The following is a 9,426-nucleotide window of genomic DNA, read 5'->3' on the forward strand; positions in this document are numbered from 1 at the left end:
TTCTTTCTTTCTTTCTTTCTTTCTTTCTTTCTTTCTTTCTTTCTTTCCTTCCTTCCTTCCTTCCTTCCTTCCTTCCTTCCTCCCTCCCTCCCTTCCTTCCATCTATCTATCTATCTATCTATCTATCTATCTATCTACCTATCATCTATCTATCTCACTCTGCCCCTCCCCCATTCACCCTCTCTCTCTAAAACAACAACAACAAAAGTTAAACATAGAATTAGCATCTGATCCAGCAAATCCTTTAGGCTCAAACAAGTCATAAATGTTCATACCAGAACTATTCACAAAGGCCAAAAGGTGGAAACAACTCAAATGGCCATCAACACATGAATGGATAAACAAAATGTGCTACAAACCATACAATAGAATAGTATTCAGCCATAAAAAGGAGTTAAGTACTGACACATGCCTCAACATGGGAGAACCTTGAAAACATTATCCTAAGTGAAAGAAGCAAGACACAAAAGGTCACTCTATGGACCGTATATTTATATCCCTCCCAGAATTCATATGTTGAAACCCTAATCCCCATGGGGATGGTCTTAGCTGCTGTGAACTCTGTGGAGGTAATTAGGCCATGAGGAGAAGAAGTGCAAGAGAGCTTGCTTCCTCTCTCTCTGCTCTCTCCACCATGGCAGTTATCTGCAAACCAGGAATTTTCCTCACCAGACCAGATCAGCCGATACCTTGATCTTGGACTTCCTAGCCTCCAGAATTGTGATGAATACATATTCACTGCTTAAGCCACCCAGTCTATGGTATTTTTGTCATAGCAGCCTGAACTAAGACAGTCACATATTGTAAAATTTCATTTATGAGAAATACACAGAATGGATAAAGTCATTGACACAGAAAGAGGGTTGATTGCCAAGTGCTAGAGGAAGAGGGGGCTGGTGCATAGTCATTCAATGAGGTTTTATCTGGGTGTGATGAAAATATTTTGAAGGTCGACGGAGGTGGCGGTTGTACAATACTGTGAATGTCCTAAATGCTGCTGATTTGTTCACTTTAAAACGATCAATTCTAGGGCACCTGGGTGGCCTAGTCGGTTAAGCATCTGACTTCCGCTCAGGTCATGATCTCGCAGTTTGTGAGTTCAAGCCCCACATCAGGCTCTGTGCTAAGAGCTCAAGAGCCTAGACCCTGCTTTGGATTCTGTGTCCCCCTCTCACTCTGCCCCTCCCCCGCTCATGCTCTGTCTCTCAAAAATAAATAAACATTAAAATTTTAAAGAAAATATAAAATAAATGATTAATTTTTATTATATGAGTTTCATTTCAATTTTAAAAATTAATCAAAAAAGAAGGTGATATAAAAACTTTCTCAAACTGATAAAAGCTGAAAGGATTTATTTGTAGTAGAACTCCAATGTAAGAAATGCAAAAGCCAGCCTTCAGGCAGCAGGAAAATGATTCTGGTTGGAAAATGAATATACACGAAGCAAGAAAGAACACTGGAAATACAGAAGATATTTTAAACTTAAATCTCTCTAAAAGAAGAATAAAATGGAAATACTAACATTAAATGATTTCAAGCCTTATAATACAGTTATAGTAAACAAGACAGTGTGGAATCAGTATAAAGACAAACAGATTCAGGGAAGAAAGGGTCTGGAAATAGACCCACATATATATGGACAACAAAGATGCCGAGTGGAGAAAGTGTAATTACTTTTTCAACAAAGAGGACTGGAACAATTGGATATCCACATACAACAGAAATGAACCTCAATTCATATTTGGTGCCATTTACAAAAATTTATTTAAAATGTGTCACAGGTCTAAATGTAAAACGTGAAACTATGTGGAAATAAATGAAGACTGCCCAAATGGGAATAATGAGAGGCTATTTATTCAGAGTGCACTGTGACAAGGGAGTCAGCCACTTGCGATGGCAGAGACTCAGAGGCAGGCAGGGGACTGGGGAAGCTTTATAGTGAGAGAGGAGGGGGGAGGCACTCGCCCGGGTAAGCCCTGATTTGAAGTTGTTTTTCTAGGGAAGCTGGCAGTGAGCTTACTAGAAATGGCACATCTTATGTGACTGGTTTGGAAGCCTGTTTAGCTTTCTTTGGTTCCTTCTGAGTTAGAAGTGGGGCCACACACCAGGGAATCTGGGAGTTGTTAACCAAGTCCTGAGCACTTTCGCTGCATGGGCTGTGGTTTAGCTTCTGGAGGTTGTTGCTCCAGTATTGTGGGTGGAGAGTTCTGTGTTCATATATGGTCTGGCCAGTGTCCATTTGTATGTTCAGTCTCTTGACCTCAAAACCTCTGGAGGACAACATCGGAGAAAATATTTTTACCTTGGGCTTGGCAGACATTTTTTTAGAGATGTCACTAAAGGTACAGTACATAAAAGAAAAAAATGAATATGTTGGACTTCAAGAACACCTTTTTGCACCTTTTCTTTTAACACCTGTTAAGAGAATGAAAATACAAGCCCCTGACCAGAAGAATATATTTCCAAATGATATATCTGATCACTTGTATCTAGATTAGATACAGAATTCTTGAAGGGCAATAATAAGAAAACAACCCGATTTAAAAATGGAGGATGCGGGGCGCCTGGGTGGCGCAGTCGGTTAAGCGTCCGACTTCAGCCAGGTCACGATCTCGCGGTCCGTGAGTTCGAGCCCCGCGTCAGGCTCTGGGCTGATGGCTCGGAGCCTGGAGCCTGTTTCTGATTCTGTGTCTCCCTCTCTCTCTCTGCCCCTCCCCCGTTCATGCTCTGTCTCTGTCTGTCCCATAAATAAATAAAAACGTTGAAAAAAAAATTAAAAAAAAAATGGAGGATGGATGCAACAACGTGGATGGGACTGGAGGGTATTATGCTAAGTGAAGTAAGTCAGTCAGAGAAAGACAGATATCATATGTTTTCACTCATATGTGGAACTTGAGAAACTTAACAGAAGGCCATGGGGGAACGGAAGGGGGAAAATAATTTCAAACAGAGAGAAGCAAACCCAATACAGAGAACAAATGGAGGATTAATGGGGGTGGCAGGGGAGACAAGAAAATGGATGATGGGCATTGAGATAGGCACTTGTTAGGATGAGCACTGGGTTTTGTATATAAGTAACAAATTACGGGAATCTACCCCTGAAACCAAGAGCACACTGTATATACTGTATGTTAGCTAACTTGAAAATAAATCATATTAAAAAAATTTTTTTAAGTACAATGGGGTGCCTGGGTAGCTCAGTTGGTTAAGCATCCAACTCTTGGTCTCAGGTCAGGTCACGATCTCACCATTTGTAAGTTTGAGCCCCTTATCGGGCTTGCAGCTCTCAGAGCAGAGTCTGCTTGGGATTCTCTCTACCCCCTCCCTCGCTCTCTCTCTCAAAAAGAAATAAACATTTAAAAACATTTTTTTAGGGGCACCTGAGTGGCTCAGTAGGTTGGGCATCCAACTTGGGCTCAGGTCATGATCTGGCAGTCCAATAGTTCAAGCCCCGCATCAGGCTCTGCATTGACAGCTCAGAGCTTGGAGCCTGCTTCATATTGTCTCCCTCGCTCTCTGCCCCTCCCTGACTCGCACTCTGTCTCTCTCTCTCAAAAATAAAATAATACATTAAAAATTTTTTTTTAATTTTTTTGATGGATAAAAGATTTGAACAGATATTTCACCAAAGAAGATATATGAAGAGCAAATAAGTACATGAAATATTGTTCAACATCATCAGTTATTAGGAAATGGCAAATAAAACTCCACTGAGATAGCACTACTCACTTATCAGAATAGCTAAAATGACTAACCATACAAGGTGTCGGCAAGCATATGGAGAAAAGGGAACTCTCGCACACTCCTGGCGGGAACATAAATACAACCATTTTAGAAAAGACTTTGATAGTTTCACACACTTACCATATGACTCAGCCATTTCACACCTAAGTATTTACCCATGAAAAACGAAAACATATTTCCATACAAAGACCTGTGCTGAATGTTCATAACAGTGGGGGAGGGGCAGAGAGAGGTGGGGAGGGAGGGAGGGAGAGAGAGAGAGAGAGAGAGAGAGAGAGAGAGAGAGAGAGAGAATCCCAAGCACGTTCCATGCTGTCATCCAGAGCCCGACATGGGGCTAGAACTCACCAACTGTGAGATCGTGACCTGAGCTGAAATCAAGAGTCAGATGTTTAGGGGCGCCTGGGTGGCTCAGTCAGTTGAGTGGCCGACTTTGGCTCAGGTCATGATCTCGTGGCCCGTGAGTTCGAGCCCCGCGTCAGACTCTGTGCTGACAGCTCAGAGCCTGGAGCCTGTTTCAGATTCTGTGTCTCCCTCTCTCTGACCCTCCCCCGTTCATGCTCTGTCTCTCTCTGTCTCAAAAATAAATAAACGTTAAAAAAAAAAAATTAAAAAAAAAAAAGAGTCAGATGTTTAACTGACTGAGCCACCCAGGTGTCCCAGCTTGTACACTTTAAATATGTGCAGTTGAGGGGCACCGGAGCTTAATTAGTAGAACATGTTTTTGTTCTTGGGGTCTGAGTGCATGCCCCACATTGGGTGTAGAGCTTTACTTAAAAAAATATATGTGGGGGCGCCTGGGTGGCGCAGTCGGTTAAGCGTCTGACTTCAGCCAGGTCAGATCTCCCGGTCCGTGGGTTCGAGCCCCGCGTCGGGCTCTGTGCTGACAGCTCAGAGCCTGGAGCCTGTTTCCGATTCTGTGTCTCCCTCTCTCTCTGCCCCTCCCCCGTTCATGCTCTGTCTCTCTCTGTCCCAAAGATAAATAAACGTTGAAAAAAAATTAAAAAAAAATATGTGTAGTTTATTTCGTGTCAACAATACCCCAATAAAGCTATTAAAAATTACATATCTGAGGGGCACCTGGGTGGCTCAGTCAGTTAAATATCCAACTCTTGATTTCAGCTCAGATCAAGATCTCTCAGTTAGTGAGATCAGTTAGTGCCCTGTCAGCGCAGAGCCTGCTTGGGATTCTCTCTCTCTCTCTCTCTCTCTCTCTCTCTCTCTCTGCTCCTCTCCATGCTCTCTCTCTTCTCTCCAATAAGTAAATAAACTTAAAAAAATTACATGTATGAATGATGGCAAAAACAAAGTAAAACATATTTTGTTATAATATACTTAGCTCAAAAACCAGTAGAAATTGATGTGCCTGTTATTACTAATATTTTTTCATAGAAACTAAACCTTTGATTAGGACTAGGGTATTGAAGCCCCAAATCGTGCATACTCCAAAAGGACACCTTGGCATGCCCCATATTCATTCGCTAGTAACCACCACCCACCCTGTCTTTTCCCTTGCAAATTGTGAATTTACACTTTTCAGGCCTGCCAACTCCCTTCTCAGTGGAAATCTAGTGTTTGGCACGGAAAACAGCAGGCACTCCTAATTGCCAGTGAAAATTACCTCAGCAAAATAAGAGAAAATGCTGTCCCGGGGCGCCTGGGTGGCGCAGTCGGTTAAGCGTCCGACTTCAGCCAGGTCACGATCTCGCGGTCCGGGAGTTCGAGCCCCGCGTCAGGCTCTGGGCTGATGGCTCGGAGCCTGGAGCCTGTTTCCGATTCTGTGTCTCCCTCTCTCTCTGCCCCTCCCCTGTTCATGCTCTGTCTCTCTCTGTCCCAAAAATAAATAAACGTTGAAAAAAAAATTAAAAAAAAAAATAGAGAAAATGCTGTCCCTTCCATTACGGGTGCATAAAAGCAGGAAGTATTCCATTTCATAAAATTCCCCTTGTTGATTTTTTTTCCCCCTAGGAAAGGAATCCTCTTAAGACACCTGGTCTTCAGAGACTGTTGCTCTGCCCTGTGATCATGTGCATTAGCCTTGAGGGATACTATAACTATGAATGGTTGTAAACTTAACGTCCTGTTGCTATGACAATAATACTGCAATTGATTACTGTTTTCTTTCTTCCTTCCTTCCTTCCTTTCTTTTTCTTTTTAGTTTTATTTTATTTTAGAGAGAGAAAGCACACGGGGGAGAGGGGCAGAGAGAGAATTTCAATCAGGTTCCAGGCTCAGCACTGAGCCAGCTGCAGGGCTGGATTCCACAACCCTGGGATCATGACCTGAGCCGAAATCAAGGATTGTTGGCTTAACCAACTGAACCACCCAGGTGCCCCATTTCTGTTTTCTGGTAGGCATAAACACCTGTGCATTTCGTATTCCGACCAGGAGGCTATCATCACATTTCACTCTTCTTTGATTCGCAAAAGGTACTAAAACTTGTGACTGTCCATTTTCTTTTTTTTAATTTTTTAAAATGTTTATTTTTGAGAGGGAGAGAGACAGAGCATGACCAGAGAGAGGGAGACACAGAATCTGAAGCAGGCTCCAGGCTCTGAGCTGTCAGCACAGAGCCTGATGCAGGGCTCGAACCCACCAACCGTAAGATCATGACCTGGGCCAAAATCGGATGCTCAACCGATTGAGCCACCCAGGTGTCCCCTTCTTTTTTCTTCTAATTTTTTAAGGTGATTTTTCATCTTCTTCTTTAAACAGAAGAAGAGTCTTGTGACATTTTAAGGAACACTTCTGACACAGGACGTTATCACGCTTAGCGGCTCATCTGGCCATAGGAGCTCTCACCTCTGCCCCCTGCAGACTGAAGAGGAACCAGTTTCTCTTTTCAAGGCAGCCATAGCCTCGCCAACATTAGCCAGAACCGCCATCTCCTTGTAGAGGCTTTGCTCTGAGACCTGCCATCAGTGGGCGGGGGGGGCACCGTTAGGCATCCCCCTCTCTTAGGCACTCCACTGCAAGGAGTCCCTTCTGCGTCCTATGACAGTCATGTGCAAACGGGGAATGGAGTCATTCACCGCAGCTTAGCCTCTCTGGACAGAATCCACGGGAGTTCTTTTAGCCACTTGTTGGGGGATACAGGGCTTTGTGGACTGCCCTGGGAGTCCTCCTACCCTGCCCCACGCCGTTACTGTTTGAAGACTGACCTTGCAAGCCAGGGGCTTACAGGCATCCTGGGAACGCAGCTTCTTGTAATACAATGAACACTGACCCTATCTTGTCCCCGGGCCACAACCTCGCTGGCTTCACTTTCAGGAGCTGATGTGGTAACTGATGTGGTTCTTACCTCTAAAGTTCTTCGTGCTCCTGAACAGTGGGAAATTTTATCAAGTTCAGCGTGGTAAGACCTAGGCTGTGACGCTGCGCGCCTCCCGCTCCTCCCCTGTTCGCTCGGCGTTCCCAGCCTCCCGGCTCCCCGATCTCTCACTGTGCGCCTGTCGTTGGAAGTTGCTACCGACTGCAGGGCAAAAGCTCCCGAGCGGGAAAGGAGCGCAGGGGAGCTCGGGAGACGGGCGCAGACCTGGGGAGGGAAAGAAGCCCAGCTCTTGCAGGATTTGTGCAAAGGAGCGCGAGAGACGCCTTACCCGCCAAGGTTTCTCCTCTGCAGAGCGCCTCCCTCCGGCAGAATGAGACGGAACCTCCCAAGTCCGCAACCAGGATTTTGACTGCAAGGCGCCCGCTTTACACCAGGGGAACCAGGCGATACCTCACGGGGAGGGGCCCCGCGCGGGAGAGAGTGGGACAAACCAACAGTCCTAATTCTGTGTACCCGGGAACCCAGTTCTGCAAGGACAACAACCTTGGTTACTTTTGGTGGATACACGTGGGGTTTGGGGGGAGGAAGAGGGGGATCTTTTTTGTTGCTTCTCTGTTTTCTGATTAATTTTTTGAAGCTGGCAGGTCCCCCCCGCCAACAGGGACGGAGTTCCGGGAACAACCTCGCTCCCTCCAGTCCTCCCCCAGCCCGCTCCAGCCCTTCCCCCCTACCTCTCAGGCTCTGGCGGCGCGCTCCGCAGGTGTTTCCTCGAAAGGCCTGCAGCCCCAGGATTCCAGCTCGACTAGCCCCGACCAGCCTCGAGCTCTGTCCTAGGGTACTGAGGAGGTGGTTTAGCGGGAAACAGAAAATTAAGCTTCCGCTTTCTCGCTTCCCCCGCCCCGTCCCCGCCCTCGGCCCCGCCCCAAGGCGAGAAGTTGCATTCGGCCTCCTTTTGCTGGTGTTTTAATTTGCAAAGGGGTGATGACCGGGCCCCGAAACTGGCCGCGGGTGTCGCCGTTTGGGGGGACCCCGGAGGGCTCCGGCGATGGCATTTTGGTGAAAGAAAACAGAAATTGTCCTTTGGATTCGTCTGCTCCTGCAGACTTCACACCCAGGTCTTACGCGACACCGTCAGTTTTCAGGGCGTTCATCCTAATTTTATTACGAACGTGTTCTGGGCGCTCTCACGAAGGGTCTGGCTCCGTGCCGCGCTCCCGGGGGGAACGGGACCCGGCCGCGCGCACCGCCCTTCGGGGCATCCAAGGAACGGCGCAGCCGGGGAAGGGGACGAGGAGTCAGCTGCCTGGGAACTGATCCGAGCCCGCGCCCCCAGGGGCGTAAGTAGCATTTGGGGGCCCCTGGAGCATTCAGTTCCGTCTTGACTCCCAACTGCCCCTCTCCTAAGTGACCTCCTTCTGTCTTCCTCGGGCCTCTTAAATTTCTGGTAAACAGATGTTTGTTTCCCCATCTCCTCACTTCCAACTCCCGAGTCCAGCCCAAAGGACCGCTGGAGTCCTTCCAGCAAACACTCTCCTACCTTCTCCCCGGGAGCTCCAGGTCTCAGTGGATGTGGGGCTAAGGAAACTGAGGCCAACTATGGTGCCTGGGGCAGGCAGGGTCTGGGCTGTGGCAGTCTGGCCCCTTGGGCGCTCGCTGTCGCGCTCACTTCTCAAGACCGGTGCAGGGATGAGCTCCAACCAGACCCTTGGGCACGGGGAGAGTCCGCAGCTTTGAGCTAATGGGCTGGAAAAATGTCAATGTAGGACTACAGGTTTCTGATGAGTCTGCCTCATTGCCCAAGCGCGTTCAAATCCGTGCAGCGGGGGCGCCTGGCTGGCTCAGTGGGAGGAGCGTGAGACTCTTGATCTTAGGGTCATGGGATTGAGTCCCACATTGGGACTTTATAATTTATAACTGTAGATTATTGAACTAAATAAATAAACCGAAAACAAACAAACAAATCCATGCTCAGAAAGGATGTGGTCACTCCTGGCAGGAGACTCTGTAGAACCTGGGGCAGGCCAGGGAGACAAGGATGCTGACCAGTTACCAGAAAACCAAAGTGAAGAGAACAGTCTAGAGGACACCACCTGTAGTCATCTCTGGGGTTCTGCTTTTTGATTTTTAAATGTATTGTCAAATATCTAAGGTGTATGGAAAGTACGAAAATAATAATACATTGAACACTCATGTATTCACCACCCAGCTAAATGAGAAAACATCAGCAATAGTTTTGTGTACCTCTCGCTCATTCCCTCATCCCACCTGTCCCCTACTCACCTGATACCCAAGATGATTTTCTAGATTTGAAGTTACTACACTCATACAATTCTCTGTACTTTTATTACATGTGCATATGTCACTCATATGTGAAATTGTTTCACACAGCGAGCACGTGCAGATAGTAGCAT

The 9,426-nt window shown here is 46.6% G+C and overlaps 1 protein-coding gene across 4 annotated transcripts in view; it reads right to left on the minus strand.

Annotated features, from left to right (window-relative positions):
• The window catches only part of LOC121017112 (schlafen family member 5-like), a 21,291-nt gene extending 13,425 nt beyond the window's left edge, over nucleotides 1-7,866 (minus strand). For 2 of the 4 annotated variants that reach the window (XM_040455193.1, XM_040455198.1), the window contains exons 1-2: nucleotides 7,747-7,866; nucleotides 7,344-7,542 (exon numbers count right to left, since the gene is read on the minus strand). The gene's annotated coding sequence lies outside the window, so the exon portion shown is untranslated. Of the gene's footprint in view, nucleotides 1-6,546; nucleotides 7,280-7,343; nucleotides 7,543-7,746 lie in introns of all 4 variants that reach the window. The other 2 variants (XM_040455196.1, XM_040455194.1) reach the window with 2 other exon arrangements.
• Nucleotides 7,867-9,426: the final 1,560 nt, after the last annotated feature.

Source organism: Herpailurus yagouaroundi, unplaced genomic scaffold (genome assembly GCF_014898765.1).
Source record: "Herpailurus yagouaroundi ecotype Mexico unplaced genomic scaffold, PumYag 215, whole genome shotgun sequence".
NCBI classification, from domain to species: Eukaryota; Metazoa; Chordata; class Mammalia; order Carnivora; family Felidae; genus Herpailurus; species Herpailurus yagouaroundi.